Source organism: Hydra vulgaris, chromosome 05, assembly GCF_038396675.1.
Source record: "Hydra vulgaris chromosome 05, alternate assembly HydraT2T_AEP".
In the NCBI taxonomy this organism is placed as follows: Eukaryota; Metazoa; Cnidaria; class Hydrozoa; order Anthoathecata; family Hydridae; genus Hydra; species Hydra vulgaris.
The window spans coordinates 36,723,066-36,744,174 of NC_088924.1; the positions used below are offsets into that span (position 1 = coordinate 36,723,066).

At 27.9% G+C, this 21,109-nt stretch overlaps 2 long non-coding RNA genes across 3 annotated transcripts in view; one reads left to right on the plus strand and one right to left on the minus strand.

Annotated features, from left to right (window-relative positions):
* Positions 1–20,128, plus strand: part of LOC136080824 (uncharacterized) — a 28,514-nt gene extending 8,386 nt beyond the window's left edge. Inside the window, exons 1-6 of one of the 2 annotated variants that reach the window (XR_010638673.1) lie at positions 2,889–2,996; positions 3,849–3,931; positions 13,470–13,552; positions 17,648–17,753; positions 19,330–19,412; positions 19,760–20,128. This is a non-coding gene — a long non-coding RNA (uncharacterized LOC136080824). Of the gene's footprint in view, positions 1–2,888; positions 2,997–3,848; positions 3,932–13,469; positions 13,553–17,647; positions 17,754–19,329; positions 19,413–19,759 lie in introns of those variants that run through there. The other variant, XR_010638674.1, reaches the window with a different exon arrangement.
* Positions 19,247–20,197, minus strand: LOC136080825 (uncharacterized). The gene is made up of 2 exons (XR_010638675.1): positions 20,108–20,197; positions 19,247–19,484 (listed from the first exon to the last, which is right to left on the minus strand). It is a non-coding gene; the product is annotated as an uncharacterized LOC136080825 (long non-coding RNA).
* Between the last annotated feature and the right edge of the window lie 912 nt (positions 20,198–21,109).

Sequence of the window (21,109 nt, forward strand, 5' to 3'; positions counted from 1 at the left end):
AATGTAAAATTTTTTTTACTAAGTTTTAGTAACTATTATAGAGCCCCCTCAAAGGCCTAAAATGTCTCAGTCAATAGCAGGCCCGTAGCAACCGGGGGAGGGGGGGAAGAGGGAGGGGAGGGGGCAACAGAAGCATTTGCCCCTTTCCCCCCAATAATTTTTTAAATAAAGAATTTTGAAGAAATTGACTGAAAAAATGAATAAAATAAAATAAAAATGGTCCTTAAAACTATTTTGGGGTAGTACTGCTCCGTCCCCCCCTTCCCCCCAAAACAAATTTTTTGTTCCTACGGGCCTGAACAGGTCTCTAATATTAATAAAAAACAGCTTTTACTTCTAAGAAAATGACATTTTTTTTTAACTAAAAATGAAAAAAGAGTTCTACAATGTTGTTTTTAGTTTCTTTCAAGTTTTTTATTTTTTAAAATGATATTTTTGATTATATGAGATCTAACAAGACATACTTTTCAAAACTTTTTAAATATCATTAGGGGCCTGTTAAATGTTCAAGGGATTTGAAGTGGCTCCAAAATAGTGATTAAATTATGTTAAAGTATTCTTTTACATAATACACAAATACTATAATGGAAAAAAAAAATTTGGGCGGTTTTAAAAGTTTTTTGCATAGTGAATATCTAATTTTCACATAATAAACATAAAGTAGTATAAATTTTTTTTTTTATTTCGCTAAAAAATATTTTTTAAAATTTAAAAACTTTGTTTAAAAAAAAAGGTTTAAAATTGTTTCAAGAGCACTTGATAAATCCATTTATGATTTGATTAAATATTTGTATACATAATGTATACAATTTATGTATAAAAATATTGTTTGTTAAATATACAACATATAATTTTTGTTAGAAATGCATTAGTTCATCTGCTATCTAGTTTGTCTGTTTTAGATTGGTGTCACACACAGGGTGGACATCAAGAAGCTTCACCTCCCTTCCCTACAAAAAACTGTATAATGTACAGTTATAATATAAACTATAAGTATAATATATTATAGTAGAAGACTTCCATAAAGTGAGTACGCACAAAACCACTGTTTTGCCACCCCTCCCCATCCTTCTTTTGAACAAAGGAGTTTTTTTTGAAGACCCATTTCGCCTCTACATTTACATACAAAACCAAGACCGTCTCGTATAATTTCAAAACATTAAAAAAAATCAAACTTTTTTATTATTTTAAGCTCGCTTTCATTCCTCTTAGGTGTTTTATACACGGGAGAGGACGTTTATTAATTTTTCCTCCAACAGCAAGCGTATTAAATTTTTTTTTACTTATTATCAACAAAAAAACGTCATCTCAAAACTAAAATATATACACACACACACACACACGCGCATATACACACACACACACACACACACACACATATATATATTATATTTTATCGTTTAATATATATATATATATTAAACGATAAAATATAGTTTCGTTAAAAAATATCAAATACTCGACCAACTAAATCATTAAAAGACCATGTCAAGTACTAGCTAAAGTATTCGGTTTCTAGTCATAGATTACTTATTTTAATAATTTTTTATATTTTTTATTGGACTCTTAAAAGAGTCTAAAATTTTAAGTGATTACTTTTTAAATAATTTTTTATATTTTTTATTGGACTCTTATAAGAGTCGGAAAAAAATGTTGAAATCACTAAATAACTTTTGGTTATCAATTATTATTAGCTGTACTTTATTTGACTGCTTCAAATATAAAAAAAAGTTTTTGGTGGAAAGGGGGTGGGGGATAAGGGGGATGTTGAAACATTTTTGTATTTTGTACCACATTTTTGTCTTCTGAAAAAAAAAAGTCCTCAATTTCTAAGATAATTTAGGACTTTCAGATTTTGGTGGTGGTAGTGGTGGTGGGAGCATACCTCATCCATCCCCAACCTCTGGATCCGTTACTTCATTTTTAAATTTATTTATTTCATATTCACAAATATTCCATAAAACTAAAAAATAAACAGTATAAGTTTTAGACTTAAAATGTTTAAATTAAAAATTATATAAAGTTAAATCAATATATTTTTTATGAAAAAACAAAAAGTTTTTTGTTAGCAATTGTTTCTTTTAAGGTTACTATCTAAATTTTTATGTGTATTTACTTTTTTGAGGTGCTATTAAAATATGGGCGCGCATGAAATTATCGGAATTTTAAAGGGTGTATTATCGGTTGGAAGGTGCTGATTTCATTGTTCTCAACCGATATAAGGGTATTTGTATTAAACAAATGCGTCATAATAAAATCCTTAGCTTTCGAAAATATAAAATCGCTGAGTCCATGCTCGTGCTTTTAAGTAATTTAAGCAGTAAAATGGAGGTTCTTTAAACCACATTTATAATTTGATGTGATATATTTGAACATATTATTAATAAATAATGTATACTTATGTAATTAATAAATAATGTATATAATTTTTTATATAATTGCATAATAAAAACAACTAAAATAAAATATACTTAGACTTAAAATGTTTTATATACAAAATTATATATTTATTTATATTATATAATTATATAATATAAATAAATATATAATTTTGAGGATTTCATGAAGAAATCAGTGATTAATATTGGTTTATTATGTATTTTGGCAATTTTTTGTTTAATTAATAATGATTATTAAATTCATTTTTAAAAAACTCACAGAGAGAATAAAACTTCATATATACCCTCAGTTTTTCTTAATGAAAGTCCAAAATTTTTGTTCTTTCTGTGAGTCTTAATAAAGATTTCAATCACTATTAATCACTAACTAAAGTTAAGTGTTATCATTCAAAACTAACATACGTATAAAGAAACGAATCAGCCAAAAACAACAAAGTCGAATTTATTCGTAAACTCAAAAGAATTATTTAACAATTAATTGTTCTATAACGCTTTTACAATAATATTAAACGTGCGTTTATTTTTAATAATCTCAAAGTATGTAAAAAATTCAAAATGAGCTGTGCGTCTAAGTACTAAGACCAAACGCATTGAAATGTATGTTGAGTATATTTTATTTTAGTTGTTTTTATTATGCAATTATATAAAAAATTATATACATTATTTATTAATTACATAAGTATACATTATTTATTAATTATTACAAAAATAGAAAATTATAAAATTTTCTTACCGAAATAGTGGTCTAATATGCTTTAAAACTTTACAATTCTTATATTCTGTATTTAAAAAAAAAAAGAAGAGATAGGTACATTTTAAAGAGTAACAATTTATGCAGAGGCTTAACTTTATTGAAAAGAAACATGAATTTGTTTGAGTTCCGACGAAATCTGACTTTAGTACATTTATGACTAAGGGTCGTCTTTAGAGCCTGAAGTAATTTATAGACTACCCCTAAGGTTTTCACTTAGTATGTAGGTTCATTTCAGTACATTCAGGGCTAAGGTCTTCATTTAGTAAGTAAGTTAATAAATTTGAGGTTTACGTTATTTGGGTTGGAAAAACACTAAGAAATAGTTTTAATAATTCTAAATTTTGATTAAAAAAAAAAAAAAGAAAGCATAAAAATATTTGCATTTTTTATATTTATATTTTTTAATGAGTTTATGCAAACCATGTGTTCTTGTAAATGTTTAAAATTTTTTATCTCGTTTTAAACTAATACGAAAAAATGTATTCTTAAAAGTAACAACATGAATTAGATAAACTGCTTAACTAAATAACTAATGATTAAATTAGACCACAAGGAAATTTTTATATGGGGAAACCATATCGATAAGCATGACACTAAATAAAATAAACTTTTTTCAATTTTATTCAATAATTTATTTTTTAGAATGATGTTATGGACAATATAAATATTATAAATAAATTAAGTAAATATTTTAGTTGTTAGATAGTAATTTCTTCATCGTCTCCGGTCGGTTCTTCTTCATCAGGATAACTTTGACAAATGACTGGATCAAAATCAGGTAATGTAATTTTGTCGGAATTTTTCTTGTCTTTAGTGCACATTTTTAACAAATCAGTATTCTGTCAATATCTAAAAAGTAAGTTTATCAGTTCTCAATTTCCTTATAAGTAATATTTCCCAAATTTTGTACATTTACAAAAAGTAATAAAAATACAAAGTAGTTCTGGCTAAATGTGGCGTAGATTTTAAAAAAGACTTAGTGGTCTTATTAAAGAGCACCACAAAATATCATTTCACAGGTGCTGCCAGTTTAACCACAGCGCCACGGCTTTTAATTAGCAGGTACATAAAAAAAGTTAAAAAGGCATTTAGTCAAGCTCTTTGCAGTTTTTAAATTTCAATTATATTTTATCAAAGTTCAACTTAATTTAAATAATGCTGCAATGCTATGAAATATAGTATTATATAAAAGTTAAATCGCAGTAGTTTGTTAAATACTTTTATATCCAATATTCAATATTCATACCTTGTATAATTTTTTAACTATTTTGCACAAATTGTTCCCTTCAGCTTCAAGTTTTGATAATTGTTAAGGTTAAAGTTATCTTGAATAATCCTCCACCTTATATACAAAAATATTATTTTTAAAGCTATTTTTAGAAACATTTGTGTGCTATTTTAAATAAAATGGTTGCTCAATTTTTAGAGTCTGTGTTTTAAATAACTTTTGGAAAAATCTAATATATTTTTGGTATGTATAATAATATATATATATTATACTACATACTATATATAACTCAATTTAATTTGTATTTTATGCATTTCGAGTAACTATTTTTAGAAATAATAATTTTATTTGTGCGTATATTTAGCTGTATATCTTTTTTCCTGTATGTAACATTAAAAGTATTTCAGTAATGATCTAAATATAATATCAATTTAAATATTTATTAAGACATTTATAAGCTTGCTATATTTATAAAGCACATGTCTTTATTAAATGTTCATTTTGTTTTTTTTTTATCTTTTGTTTTACATAAAGAAGAAGAATTTCTTTTTTAATTTTGTATCAGAATTTATCTATTGAATTGATATATATAGGACAAAAAAATGTTTTTATGTTTTTTTAATTTTTTTTTGAAACTCAAGTAATATTTCTTTGTTTTTACATATGCAAAAAAAAAAAAAAAAAAAAAAATTATATTAATTAATTTAAAAAAAAAAGAATGGTGAATCTATTTTGTCAAAGTCATTCTTAACATTTTAAGATTACCGTTATATTAAAAAAAAATACCTGTATATAATAATATTTCCTGATTATTAAATCAAAAAAATGCTGTGGGATAGTGTGATACAACCATTATCTATTATTATAATCACACAACTACTACAAAATCCACTTACAAAAATGACTGCAAGTTTGAGAGGATGTTGAGATTTTCATATAAATATAAAGTAACTTTTTGTTAATTTAGTTTGAATTAGATTCTCTTGACACTCTTGACAAAGATGAGACGTTAATCGTGAAAAATTTCCAAGATTCAAATGTAGCTATAGTCTTTATAGTATTTTTTACATTCTTTGCTTTTGAGTTAATAAGCACAAATACTTTTTTGGAGATACCAGGTCCTTGAGATAGCTAACTTTTAGTCATGGAGCAAACCCCAAACGTCTATATTTTTATACTTATTTCAAATAAAAATGATTTGCCAAAAATTATGACCATATGCTTTTGAGAGGATTACAGAATTTATTTGGTCCTACCTTTTGCAAATTATTCTTATAAGACTTAGTTAGACATATTAGACATAAGTGTTTGGATTTGCTCCATGTCTGGATGTTTGCTATCTCAAACTCTAAAAAATGGTGAATCTGCTCCTGCAGCCTGTTCTGGTGTCCTTTCGCATTTACATCTTATAGTACAACATAAATGCTGAGAGGTGTCCTCTCGTATTTATGTTGTACTATAAAATATCCTCTCATGCAACTTTACTTGAGATTAATACTACACCATTTAATATTAAATACACATTCACCATGCTAATGGCTACACACTAGCTATTTATATTAAAAATTTCTTTACCTTATTTCTGGATTTTTTTAGAGTACGTTGAGATATTATCCTTTGTTAGCCTATATAAGGTTTACCGATATGGTATGGGGTGTAGATAAAGACTAAAACTCCGTATACAACAGTACATTGATAAAGTTGTAGATAAAATAAGATTATTCATTAAAAGTATCTAAGAAATGATCCTTTCTTGGTTATTCTGTATAGCAAAGATATTTTTAAATTAATGGTAAATTTTCAAAGAATAAAAAACCACAACTAATTCTAGTTTAATTATTTTGCCGTTTTTTTAATAAGTAAAAAAAATAAAATTTTACTTTAACATAAAAAAATTGGTAACAGTGTTTAAAACACTATTTTTATTGCTTTTCGGGCAAATGCTGATATCAAGTGGTAGCTTCTGTTTGACGTATGGCTTCTAACTTCCCCTTAGTCTGGTGTGAAAGCTTTTAAGATGTAGTTATGGCATGAAGTCTAGCTGTGGCAGTTGATAGGAGTTCACAGCGTTGTCACATTTTTGTTGTGTGCTTCTACAACTGGAAATCTTTAAGCGTTGAAAAGTAATAAACGCTTAAGTGGGCGCTTCTGGGCTTTGGTTTAGTTGCAAAACTAAACCCTTGAGAAGGCCAAATACGAAGTTTTGGCATTTTACTAAACCCGTCTTCGAGAACCTTGTGTAGCTTTGGTTTCAGTTACAAGTGTCTCTGGTTGGTCATAAAAAAAATTAAAAATTATATATATAGTGTTTTAAAATAAAATGTTTGTCAAAATATAAAAAGAACTATTTCGTTGTATTTACTTGTAAGTTTCTGAAAATAAAGTTTAAAAGTTTTGAAATTACTATTATCTTAATTCTATATAACTTTAAAAGTTCTAGAGTATATATAAATGTTTGAGAGTTTGCTTTTTTTAAGGCTTGTCCTTACATTAATTTATAAACTCCTTTGTTATTATTTCCGTTATTATTTTAATTTTACATTCTTGCTATATAAGCGACATTAGATAGATAGACATTAGATAGATATTAAAGCGAAAAGACTCGACGCCTGCTCTGACTCAATAAACGATATTGGTCATTAAGTAGGCGTGCACATCCTAGTAAAATGCTCTTCCGCGGTGCTCGGTGATAAGATTGTAAAGACTTCTGCGAGCACAATAATAACCTCACAAAAAAAGAAGAAAAAACTGTTTACATTTAATTTTTTATGAAGATTATTGATTGACATAATCGCATTTATCATTTTGATCATATCTGATATCATAAAAAGATATATTATTAAGAAATATGATATACCACGAAACTCGTGGTATATCATATTTCTTTATATATTACTTTACAAATAAAATGAAAATGAGTCGCAATAAAAGTTTGAATATTGTGTGAATTGAGTATGAGCTACTAGAGAGAGTTTTGAATACGTTGATAATAACAATGATAACAGTTTTACCAAAATATCTATAATCACTAATGACACTTAGTCTGGGTTCAACTAACCTCTGTTAGTTAAACCCAGACCTATATTAGTTGAACCCAGACTAAGTGTCTTTAGTGATGTTATTTGAAAAAAAAACTACGGGTAGAGTGCAAGAAGCCGACTTGAAATTTGAAATCATACTTCAAATATGGAATTTTGCTTAAAACTATGCAAATAGCGAACTAAAACACAAGCCATCATTAAAAACTGGCGTTTTTCAAGTTAATATTGAAAACCAACTTGAGAGAGCAAAATTCATTTCCGAATGTGAGGAGCGAAGTAAAAATTTTTAGTTATACTTCAAATCTGAAGTCTGACTAAAGTGTAATGCAAGAAGCAAACTTGAATTAAATTTGTACTTGAAAAACAAGTTTTCAACTCGGTTTTTTAAGTTTAGTACCGACCAGACTTGAAAGCAAACTTGAAAAATTCATTTTGTAAATATTTGTTGTTAAGCATTTTCTATTTTCAAATTAGTTTTGAAAATATATGTTTTTCAATTTACAAAACTATGACGTTTTTAGTAGCAAATTTTTATTACATGAGTTTGTCAAAAACAGTGGTCAAAATTTAGTTTTTATTTATTTAAATTGTTATAAATTGGTCACTTCTTATCTATTGCTTGTATCTTGGTATCAAAAGATGCGCGTAAGATTGGGGTACAAGTTTATATTTCTTTTGCATCACCTAGCATGTTTTGGGGAAAGGGAAAGTAAACAACTGTCAAGTCCAATAATAATAAAAACATTGATAATAACGACAATAAATATAATATAGATATCATTAACAGTAGTAATTATAAAAAGTTATACTATAATAATATAACAATAGTAATAAAACAACAACAATAATGACAGTAATAAAAACAATAATTGTTATAAAAACAATACACTAATAATAACAATAATAATTACTATAACAATAATGACAATATTAATATTAGTAATAATAGTTAAAAGTAGTTAATAATAGTAATGTAAATATTTATAAAATAACAAAAAGCAAAAAATACATATAATATAAAAAAATAATATAAAAAAACTTTTTAAAAAAGAAATATTCAGTTTTAGTGAGTTTATATGAGGAGCGGATTTGCAAAACAAGGTAATTCAATTTTTTAATTCCGAGATTACCACTTGCAGAGTTGTTAACAAGGCCAAAAGTAGCAAGGTCAAGGCTATGACTAAAAGTAACAAGACCAAGGACAAGGCCAAGACCAAGAGTTTTAAGGTCAAGGTCAAGATTAAGAGTTTCAAGTTTAAGGCCTACGCAAACATTTTCAAAACCAAACATTTTAATTTTTGCCATACGTTAAGGCCAATTATTAACAAAACTGTAAGTAGCAAATGCTGTGACAATAAAACCATATTTTGTAAAAGTAGACCAAGGTTATGCGCAGAACTTTTTTTAAGGTCAAGGCCAATACAATCAAGGCCAAGACTAAAATTTTCAAAGCCGAGACCAAGGCCAAGTCCAATAGTTTCAAAGCCAAGACTAAGACCAAGGCCTTATTTTTTGGCCTTTAGGCCAGGTCAATCCAAGGACTAACAACTATGGCTTAAAATAGAAAAATGAAATGCTTAACAGAAGATATAATAAAAGGAATGTTTTAGGCAAAAATTTGAAAATTATTCTATTTTTATTTTATTTTAATTAAAAAATTAAAAAAAGCTTTATCCAGTTTTGCAAGCCAACTCTTTTTATCTGGTTTTGAATGGAAATTTATTTCTTTAATTGATTTTTATAAACACTTTATCAGATCACCTTGATTTTATATTAGTTTAATTTAGTAGTCAATATGAAGGATTTAATTTAGATAGGGTAGGTTCAGCACCTGGTTTTCGGGGTGGTGAGGGCTAAAGGATGAAAGATTGATAAGGATATAAGAATAGATATTAGAGAATTGATATAGAATTGGTAAATTATAAATATTTCAAATTAAAAACTTTAAAATTTCTTTCTCTATCTCTCTCTCTCTCTCTCTCTCGCTCTCTCCCTCTCTCTCTCTCACTCTCTCTCTCTCTCTCTCTCTCTCTCTCTCTCTCTCTCTCTCTCTCTCTATATATATATATATATATATATTTATATATATATATATTTATATATATATATATATATATATATATATATATATATATATACAGTATTGGACAAAACATTTGCAACCAACATCAAACAATGCTAAAAAGTGTTCCTAATTTTATATGTCTTAAAAACAAAACGAACTATACTACCACAGCAAACAGTTCAGGAGTCTAGAGTCATACCATGCCATGACGTGAGCAATCAGCTGACAGGTAACAGCACACAGGCAGAATTTCGTTGACAAGTGTCATTTTGCAGCGGACAAAACAAGTGCAACTTTTTTGGTTTGTTACATTTTCTTAAGTCTGGTCCGTGTCAACGTCACGGAAGTTTTTTCATAATTAAAGGAAGTATCCAGAAGTTTCCAGAAGCATACAGAAGCTACCAGAAGTTTCCAGAAGAAGCATCTGGAAGCATCCAGTAGCATCCAGAAATATCCAGAAACATTCAGAAGCATCCAGAAGCTTCCAGAAGCATCAAAAAGAAGCATCTAGAATCTTCCAGAACAGGTTCACACAGGTTCATTTTACTAAACAAAAGACATGTAAATCGACATGTAATTCAGTCAGTATATGGAAGTCAATCAGTCAGAATTATCAAGACAGTTTATCGAAGTGAGTTTTATCAAAGTGTTTTATTGAAGAACATCAATACAAGAAGTGAAATATAACAAGTGTTTCATTACATCAATACAGTCCACATCCAACCAAGACGTTGTGTTCCACAGAGCATTATTGTATCATCACAAGGTAAATGTAACACGGTAAGCCTTGAGAAGCGTGATTATTTATTTTTATTATTTTTATGACTTCAAGTGCAAAAAGGGCTCCCGACAGTCTTGGATTGGAGCTAAGAAAGAAAATTATTGGCGATTACGTAAATGGAATGTCACAAAAAAGTATTTGTAATAAATATCGCGTGAAAAAATGGACCGTATCAAGACTATGTTCCAAATATCGTTCTACGCGGAAGTTGGCAGCAGATAACAAAGGTTGGAGACCGCGTTCCACCACTTCTACAGAGGATTCTATGATCGTCAGATCCGTCAAGAAGGATCCCTGGATATCATCAGTCGAGATACAAAAGCAATTAGAGCTACCTGTATCGGACCGAACAATCAGACGACGTGCTGTTGAAGCCGGATAGTTTTCTCGACGCCCTGCAAAGAAACCGCTGATTTCACTAAAAAACCAAAAAGAAAGACTCCTGTTTGCTACATCTCATTATGACTGGAATGTGTAGAAATGGCGAACTGTCCTGTTCAGTGATGAATCGAAGTTCAACATCATTGGGAGCGATGGCATTTGCCGTGTACGTCGACCGGCCGGAAAACGCCTCGATTTACGTTACTGCCATACGACCGTAAAGCATGGTGGAGGCAATGTAATGGTCTGGGGGTGCTTTTCTGCTAACGGTCTAGGTTCAATACATCGAAACGATGGAATAATGGACCGTTTCATGTATAAAAATATCCTGAAAGATGTTATGTTACCTCATGCTGAATTAAATATGCCAATAAAATGGGTTTTTCAGCAAGACAACGATCAGAAACACACTGCAAAAGTAGTCAAGCAGTGGTTTCAAGACAACCACCTATCGGTGATGGATTGGCCGCCTCAATCTCCGGATCTAAACCCTATTGAGAACCTGTGGGAGATCGTCAACCGCAGAATTAATCGTGAAGGTGTTCGTAATAAGGATCAACTGTTTGAACAAATTCAAAAGGCCTAGGCAGCGATTCCACAAAGTTTCATTGATCACCTGATCGAATATATACCTTGAAGATGCAAGGCTGTGATTGACAACAAAGGATTCGTCACGAAATATTGATAGCGAAATACAGCTTGGTCAACATTTTGTCGAGTTGCACTTGTTTTGTCCAGAAGGAAATCAACTTTTTTTAATACTTTTGATTAATTTATTAATTTTCGTGTACAAATAATGAACTTTGTGATGAATAAACCTTGAAGAACTTTTTCTCTAAACAGTCACATAGTTATTTCTCTAAATTTAAAAAATGCAGCACTTTTATATGAAGAAACTAAATTAGCATTATTTGGTTGCACTCGTTTTGTCCGATACTGTATATATGTATATATATATATATATATATATATATATATATATATATATATATATATATATATATATATATATATATCATATATATATATATATATATATATATATATATATATATATATATATATATATGTATATATATATATATATATATATATATATATATATATATATATATAAATATATATATAGATAATTATATATATGTAAATATGTATATATATATATATATATATATATATATATATATATATATATATATATATGTATATGTATATATATATATATATATATATATATATATATATATATATATATATGTATATGTATATATATATATATATATATATATATATATATATATATATATATATATATATATATATATATATATATATATATATATATATATATATATATATATATATATATATATATATTTATATATGTATATATATATATATATAGATTGGCCTGTATGATTAATAAATAAAGATAACTTAGATGATGTGGTGGTAATAGTTTAATACACCCGAGTATCAAAAATGTTTACTTTTAATAACTAAAGTACTATTTATTAAAAATGAGATTTAAATGCATACAGTCAACAAACTTTTTAAAAAGAATTTACATGTAGTGTGTATACATCAACTTAGGTAGGGGGGGGGGGTGTTGCACCTCCCTCCTCCCCAAATTACTTTTTTTTAATGTGAGTGAGCTTCTCTCTTTTTTTTTTTTCTTTTATTAATTTTTCCATTCTCTTATCATACATCAGATTTGGAATAATCAGTATTATACCACCAATGGCAGAGCTTTCGGTTAGCAATTCTATTTGATTTTACGTATCTAAATCACTTGATGATTTAGATCACATAATGTATAATGCTAGAAATTGACAACATGCCAGCAGTTTAGTGTAAATAAGCTCCAATATATCATTGAGGGTAATATAACTAGAATTGCACGCCCTAAAGAGCTATTGAATGCCAATGTTGCGGCAATTTTAAAACAATTATTCCAACTATGGAATTTAAAAGAACAATAAACAATATTTAGAACTTGGAGAAGAACATTTATAAAACAATGCAAGAGCATACCTAGCAGTTTTTTAACCTTTTTAACTTTTACCTTTACTTTATGTGATTATTGGGTGATTAAAAGAAATTATATTACATATTGCTTAACTTAAAGCCTTTATGAGGAAAGAGTTAGCGATGGTACAATTTTTCAACATTGTAGTACTTTATATTCTATTATTACTGTTAAATTTTTTAATTAATAAAAGCTTAACAATACAAAATCTGCTGCTACTAAAACAAGTGGAAGTATACATTCCTTAACAGTACTGTTGGGTAGTGGGTTTAATACTTCCTTCCTCTCCCCCAAATAAAAATAAATTAATAAAATAAAGGTAATTAAATAAAAAAACTGTCATCAGGCCACAAAACTATTGGCTGGAATGAAACAATTTACTCTAGGTTTATAATGATCAAATAAAAGATGGACTTAAGTTAATAAATTTTAGATTGACGTTATTTAAGCTGGAAAAAAACTAACAAACTGAATTGACAAATTTTGAACTTTCAAAAAAAAAAAGATTTTTTAGCTTAAAATCTTTTTCATTTTTATACCCGTAATTTTTTTACATGTTTCTGCAAACTTATTATTATCCATAAAAATGACAACATACTTCAGTAAATAAGATGAGCTGCTTAATTATATATTAAATGGTTTCAACTGTGAAACAATAAATTTTAGTATGGGGAAATAGTATATTATGACACTGAATGAAATAAACTCTTTTAATTTTATTCGATAATTTAATTGTACAATGATATTATGTACGATATAAATATTATAAATAATTTAAGTAAATATTTTAGTGGTTAGATTGTGATTTCTTCATCATCACCGGTCGGTTCTTCATCATCAGGATAACTTTGGCAAATAACTGGATAAAAATCAGGTAACGTAGCGTTGTCGGAAGATTTTTTATTACTGATGCACATTTTATTACAGGTCAATACTCCGTTAAAATCTAAATTATAAGGTTATTAGTCATAAGAAATCTCACACTTTCTGTGTATTTACAAACAGTTATTAAAATAAAAAATATCCGGCAAAATGCGACAGATATGTCATTAGCATCGGATGCAAGTACTGCTAGGATGTTTTTTTTTTAAACAACAAAAGTTGTTTTACATTATTAACAACAATTGTGAGTGTTTTTATGTGTAAGTGTATGTGTGTGTGTGTGTGTGTGTGCGTGTGTGTGTGTGTGTGTGTGTGTGTGTGTGTGTGTGTGTGTGTGTGTGTGTGTGTATGTGCGTGTAGTTTTTAGTATACTTCTAAAAGACTTAGTGGTCTTTTTCTTTTTATATATTTTTGTTTTAGGTGCCCTAAAATGACCTAGCGGTCTTATCAGAGAGACCGGGAAAGAGTATTTAACTTGGAAGTTCATGCCTCTTTTCTTACCGATGGCGCAAAATATGCCCAGAGCTCGCTTGAAACCCTGGGTCATTTGCTTCTAAAGTAAGCGCTCTAACCACGTGGTTAGAGAGTGGCGCAGCACTGCATTACGGCCGTCTAATAAAGTTTTTTCATTAATTTTTCCATTTTGTCTTATTACAAAACATAATTATATTTTATCTAAATCCGTCTTATTTTAAATAATGCTGCAATACTATGTAATGTAGCATTATATAAAAGTTAAACCGTAGTAGCTTATGTAGCTACATACTTTCGTTTCTAATATTTATTAAATTAATTGATTTTTTTAAGGTAGCTTTTTAGTAAACGTCAGGATAATATATACATATATCTTTTTTATAATCATGAATAAAAAAAACAGAACTACCTTCTTTATTTACTCCTTTCACTATTTTGTGCAGGTTATTCCCTTCAGCTGACTCGAGTTTTGAATTTTGCTAAGTGGTCTTGAATAATCCACCACCTTATATACAAAAATATTTTTTTTAAAACTATTTTTAGAAACATTTGTGAACTATTTTAAACAAAAATGCTGCTTTATTTATTGAGTTTGTGTTTTAAATAACTTTTGGAAAAATTGATTTTTTTATTAGAATGTTTCTATATATAATTCAAGGTAATTTGTAATATATGTGGTTCAAATATCTATTTTTGGAATTAATAATTTTATTTTTGCGTATATTTGTCGCTTTATATCTTTTTTTTCCCGTATAAAAATTTTTTAAATGCTGTCAACAGTAGGTAGAAACAATAAATCTTTTGTTTTACATAAAGAAGAAGAATTTCTTTGTAAATTTATGTTAATATCAGAATTTATTTATTGAATTGATATATTAGGACAAAAAAATATTTTTTATGTTTTTTATTTTATCTTTTGAAACTTAACTAATATTTCTTTGTTTTTAAATATGCCAAAAAAGAGTAAAAAAAAAGAAAGTCATTCTTGACATTTTAAGATTACCGTTATATTAAAAAAAAACTTTTGTAAAATAATCTTTCCTGATTATTAAATCGCAAAAATGTGTTTGGTTGCGTGATATAACCATTATTTATCTGTATAATCACGAACTACTCCAAAATCCATTTACAAAAATGATTGAAAGTATGTTCTAGTAGAAAACAAAGAGCATGTTTTAATTTTAATTAAAGTAACTTCTTGTTAATTTTATACGAATTAGATTTACTTGGCACGCGTGACAAAATCGAAACGTTAGTTGTAGAATAATTCCAAGGTTTAACTGTCAATTTTATAGCATTCTTTTCATTTTTTGCTTTTTGAGTCATTAAGCATATATAATTTTTAAGTAGAAACTTATTTAAAAAGCCTGAGTTGCTTTTTTATAGAGATTTTAGAAAAAATCTTAACCTCCGTTAAGCTTTGAATTCTAGTTAAATGATATAAATTTTAACACAACATAACCATACAAGAAACATATACATATACATGCATATAAACACAAACTTATCCGGAATTTATCATATATATTCATAAATCTCCATGTACCCTAGTGTACATAGAGAGTCAATCCTTTTATGGGATACTAACCTGTTTTTGTGGCTGGGGGTCCCCTGGCATTTATGTTATACAATAAGATATCTGGTTATAGTGTTTTCTTTTTGCAATAAATTTAAAGTTTAAATGCTATCATTTAAACCAAGCTAACATTGAGACTATTTTTAATTAATTTCTAAATTAATTGTGTCTATATGTAATGTTAGTGTATAGACTCCGTTGTTATTATATTAGTTTTTGTTATTATTTAAAATTCATTTAAAATAATTATAAAATAAAATTTAAAATAAAAGATATTAGAGACGGCTGCCCATCATGAAAGTAACGGAAGGTTACTTTGATGATGGGCAGCCAATAAATTAACACACAACAACATCTGCAACTACAACAATAACAGCAGCAAGTTAAGTCAAATGTAAAATGTGCCGTAACTTATTGAGCAAAGTTTAACAAGTCAAAATGGTGAATGATATTAGAGTAAAAATATAAAGTACTTGCATATGTATGTATAGGAAGTAAACGTTTATTTAATACCAAGCTAAAAGTGTTATTGGTGCATAAGACCAATGTCAGTTGATCGAACTCGATGTTTAGAATTAAGAAGGAAAAATATTAAATAGTTATTAGGAGTCATTGAAATGTTTAGCATGTTAGCAATTGATGTGCGAACACATTATTTCTTTAATACATTATCGCGTTAGTTAAAAGAAACGCTCAGCAATAGGTGCTATATGGTACATGGTGCACGATATTTGTGCTATACCTTAGTATTTAAAATCATAGCACAAGGAAATATACTCAACACTATACAAATAGCAAATTATATTATGAAAAAATAAATGATAATTAATTCATATTGGTTATAGTCTAATTAGAACTGTTTTGAAGCGTAGCTACTTTAACAATATGTTTTAATAGTAAAAATGGTAGTTCTAATAATAGTTAGTGTAGCAATGGTAAAAAATAACTTTACCATAGCTACACCAACACTGCTATATCAGTAACAAAAACTACGCTGTATCAATCGTGTATTTAGCTTTAACTTTATAACATCAGCTACTCGAGACGTTTTAGGGGAGATTCAGAAATAATACTATAACAATTAAATACTAAATGTTCTATTGATACGAATTTTTATTTAATCACCTAATAACTTGTCTTTTTAGAGTATTTGAAAACTACTGTTAATTGACTATATGTCCATCAACACATTTTTTGCATAAACATGAAGTTAATGACATAATAGCGTATCGTTTGTATCTTAGAGAATTTTTCATATGAGCTTCTAGCAGGGTCTTCGAGAAAAGGTCCCTTGACCCGGGTGTCGAGCTCGAAGAAACGCCGTTTTTTTTTTTTTTTCTCACAACAAGCAGAAAACATTTTAATGATTGACAGTAAGAAAGCTGCTTAGTTTTGTATTTAAAGTTGAAACTTTAGTATTCGGAATAAAAATGCACAAAATTTTAATTTTAAACTCTATTATTAGAATTAACTTATAAATTATTTTTGAAATAAAAAAGGTTTTAGTCGTAGCTTAATTAGATAGAACCGGGCGTATTTCGTAAGCTCATGAACAGTTAGGCATGCTAGCTCGTGATTTATAAGTTGAGAGAAGTTAAAGTTAAAGTTAAGAGAAGTAAAAGTGAACGAGGCATTTGTTGACGATTTAACTGTTGGAGAAAAATAGAAAATCCAGCGTCGCATTTTTAGGAAAACAAGCCACCTTTTCTCTACTTGGACCCGGTTAGGTATCAAGTATTTGAGTTTTTGCATCGGGTTAGATTAAACGGAATGCCTACTTTAAACCCAATAAGATAAAAAAATTTTGCACAAATTGTTGGTGGAAATTTCGGAAATTTCAATTTGATGAGTTGGGTAAATTTGCTGAAGTAAGGCTTCTGATTTACGTTTAGGATAAGTGTTAATGTTTATTAAATAAGTATTTGGTAAAGCAAGTTGATTGATAAACAATGAGTTTTATTATTTTTATAGTTAATAGTTATAGGTTAAATAAGTTGGTTCATAGTTCAAAAAGGATTTTTTATATGTATATTTTAGATATTGGTGGCGCGCTTGGCTCAGAAGCACGAGGTTGGTGGTTCAAAGCCATCTCTGGGCAAGTTTTGCGAGATTTGTTTGGAGTGATGTGTTGTGTGATAAGACCGTAAGGAATTTTTATGCACTTAAAAAAATAAAAGCAATATTATAATTTTTGTTTTAAATTGTTATTTTTGCGGTTGCTAAGTTAAGGGAAAAAAAAGCTAATATTTTGTTTACAACTTCCCTTGAAAATTGATGTAACAATCTATTGGGACGTTTTTTTATGTATTGAATAGAAAAATTTGCAGGAAATAAAAATTATTTTAAACAATATCTTCAACAGTAAGTTAACTGTTCTTTGTATCATATTTTTTCTTCTTTTAACAACTTCTGGTATTATAATCTATGTTATAATTACTAACTTTTTTCTTAACGGATCCTCCTTATAATGACCATTATAAAGAACATCCCAGTCAGTCTATGAGTGCTAAGAGGAACCAATAAGCTCTCCTCCATTTTTAAGATCACCTGCTGCATTCAAAATGTTTGATACGAAGAACTGCGGGTCTGTGGGGGGCTCAAACTATTCACCTGAACCTGAACTAAGTTAATTTCAAAGTGACTGTATCAGAGTCAAAATGAGGAACTTTATCCAACAGAGGAGGATGTAATATTTACCTAACTTGGTGATAATTAGTGCTAACCCCTCTTTGTAGCCAGACTAGATTTGGATATTTGAAACTGTCGTGGTCAGGGATACGGTTATGGATCCATATTGCAGGTGCTTACAAGAGAGCTCATGCCTTTATAAGGAAAAATTATTCGGAAACTCTGTACGTTCCTTGTAGCGCTAACAGTCTGAGCTTGGCTGGCGCTCATGCAGTTGAATCAACCTTTTCGCTTTATACCTATTTTTTTAATGCAAGTCCTGCCCAATGGAAGATCCTGACTGAAGCGATAGGAATTTCATAGCATAGAATTTCTAACCATTGATGAAGTTACACTTTTTCAACTGAATCGAATTTTTGTGGGAAAGCATTAACGATGTTACATTCTTTCAAAAGTGTCGAACTTTTTACTTTATTATTCCTGATCACAAAGTTTATAAAAACTTCACAAATCAAAATCTGCAACTGCTAAAGTAAGCAACAGTATACGCTTCTGCACAGTACTGTGGCTAGTAGGTCAGAGGCCCCCTTTCACCCTAAAAAAAACAACCTGCCATTACCATCCTAAAATTACTATTATTTAGTTAGAATGAATCAATACACCGTAGATTCATAATGATCTCAGATGTCTAGTTAAAAAAAAATTTATAAATTTTAGTTTATTTAAGTTTTAAAAAAGATAAGAGGGACTTTAAATTTTGGGAAAAAAAATGAATTTTCATCTTAACATTTATTTTTTATACAGGTTTTTGTAAATGTTTAAAATTCCTTTATTTGATTTAAATTTACATGTTACGCGCTAATATGTGTTTATAAAAATAACAGTATACTTCAGAAAATGAGATAAACTGCTTAATTATATAACTATTTATTAAACTGTGTCGCATGAACTTGTGAATTTTTATATGAGGAATTGGTATTGATAATCATGACATGCAAAGAAATAAGCTTTTTCAATTTTGTTTGAATAGTTTAATTATAGAATGATATTATGTACAATATAAATTGTACAAATAGTTCATATATTTTTAGTGATTAGATAGTGATTTCTCCATCATCACCAGTTGGTTCTTCATCATCAGGATAACTTTGACAAATAACTGGATAAAAACCAGGTAACGTAATGTTGTCGTAAATTTCCTCGTTTTTGATGCACATGTTTTTACACGTCAATATTCCGGTAATATCTAAAAAGTAAGTTTATTAGTACTTAATATTCTCATACATTATCTCCCACTTTCTGTACATTTACTTAAAATTATAAAAAAAAGAAAATAATTCCAGCAAACGTGGTGGAGTTCTATTAAGCACTTGATGCAAATACTATTTGGACGTATTTTCTCAAACGACAATAGTTATTGTATATTAATAACGAATACTGTGTATGTGTTTGTGTGTAAGTGTGTGTTAGTATGAACTTGCGTGTGTTTGTGTGCGTATAGCTTTTATTATATTTGTTAAGACACAACACACCACGAAATTTTGTTTCACCGATTCTCCTAGTTTAACGGCACCACAGCTGCTAATTTGCAGGTACATAAAATTGAAGTTGAAAAAGCCACTCAGTTAAGCAATTTGAAGATTTTAAATTTCAATTATATTTTATCACAATCCGCCTTGTTTTTTATAATATTGCAATAACATGTAATGAGGCGTTATATAAAAGTTAAACCGTAGTTAGCTTCGTAAGTTACTTTTGTGTCCGACATTTATTTAACTAATTGAATTATTAAAAGTAGCTTTTTAGTATGTGTCAAGTAAATATTTACTTATATCTTATTTGTATTGATAATTCTAAAAACTCACCAACCTTGAGTAATTTTTAACTATTTTGTACAGATGTTCTCTTCAGCTGACTCGAGTTTTGATATTTGCTAAGGTTAAAGTTATCTTGACATGTCCTCCCCCTTATATACAAAAATATTATTTTAAAAGCTATTTTTAGAAACATGTGTGTACTATCTTAAAATAAAATGTTGTTCAATTTATTGAGTATGTGTTTTAAATAACTTTGTATGTTTCTATATATAATTCAATTCAATTTGTATTATAAGTATTTCGAATAGCTATTTTTGGAAATAATAATTTTATTTTTGTCTGTTTTGTAGACTTTTTAAATACTCTTACAGTATGTATGAACTAATAAAACTGTTTAAATAATGATCTAAATATAATAACAATTTAAATAAATATCTATTAAGGCATTTATAAACATACTATATTTAGGTATTAAACTACGCGTCTTTATTATACTTTCACATTGGCTTATTTTTAGTTTTACATAAAGAAAAAGAATTTCTTTTTAAATTTGTGTTTTTATCAGAATTTTTTTTCTATTGAATATATATTTATAATGAAAAAGTGTGTTTTGTGTTTTTTATTTCATCCTTTGAAACTTAATATTTCTTTGTTTTTACATATGTAAAAAAAATCATAATGATAGCTTAGTTTTTTAATAAAATTATTGACTCTATTTTGTTTAAATCGTTCTTAATATTTTAAGATTACCGTTATATTAAAAAAAATACCTTTTTATAATAATATTTCCTGATCATTAAATCATAAAAATGTTGTTGATTTGTGAAATACAACCATTATTTAATTACATAGTCACGCAGCTACTACAACATCAACTTACAAAAGTACAACTTACAACATACAGATAGTACAACTTACAAAAGTGAATGAAAAAATGGTTAGTAGAAGAAAGAGAGCTTTTTAAAGTTTATATATACATGTATGTTATATATGTATATATTATATTACATTATGTATGTAAGTATAAAGTAGCTTCGTGTTAACTTTATTCGAA